Source organism: Corvus kubaryi, unplaced genomic scaffold, assembly GCF_017639235.1.
Source record: "Corvus kubaryi isolate FWS band 111438036 unplaced genomic scaffold, C.kubaryi_AGA036_p1.0 123, whole genome shotgun sequence".
Lineage (NCBI taxonomy): Eukaryota > Metazoa > Chordata > Aves > Passeriformes > Corvidae > Corvus > Corvus kubaryi.
This window is the reverse complement of record NW_024580658.1, coordinates 992,348-992,922: the sequence shown is the minus strand read 5'-3', so window position 1 is coordinate 992,922 and position 575 is coordinate 992,348.

Below are 575 nucleotides of genomic sequence, written 5' to 3'. Positions count from 1 at the left end.
TTGATGCCGAAGTTTTTTACACCCAGAAAAATCCCATTGAGGCACCGGGGGAAGGGTGGGGGAGGGGCGCAGTGGGGGAGGGCCGCGGTGGGGGCGGGGGGCTGCAGCAGATGGGAAAGTGCCCCCGACGGGCCCGGGGTGGGGGGGCTGGGAATGGAGGGTGGGGGGGGGGGCCCCCGGCGTTGGGAACGGGGTGGGGGGAAGGATGCGCCCCCCGCCCGCGGAGGGAAATGCCGGAGTATTTAAATTCAATTAAAATAAATAAATAAGTGGCGGCCGCCCCCTCCCCCCCGCGGCCCCTCCCCCCGGGGGGCCGGGCCCTCCCGCATCACCACGTGGCTTCCTCCCGCAAACATTTTCACTCCTTTTTCCAGGTCGGTTTTATTTAGAGGCGGTGCCCCGGCTGCCCAGAGGCGTCCGGTGACACTCGAGTGCCACTCGGGCCGACTTGGGGGCCCCGCAGCCGCCGGCGCCACCGCCCTGCCCGCCGGGGCCGCCCCCTCCTCTTCTTCCTCCTCCTCCTCCTCCTCCTCCTCCGCCCGCCCCGCCCTCCCCAACGGCACAAAAATCCGCTC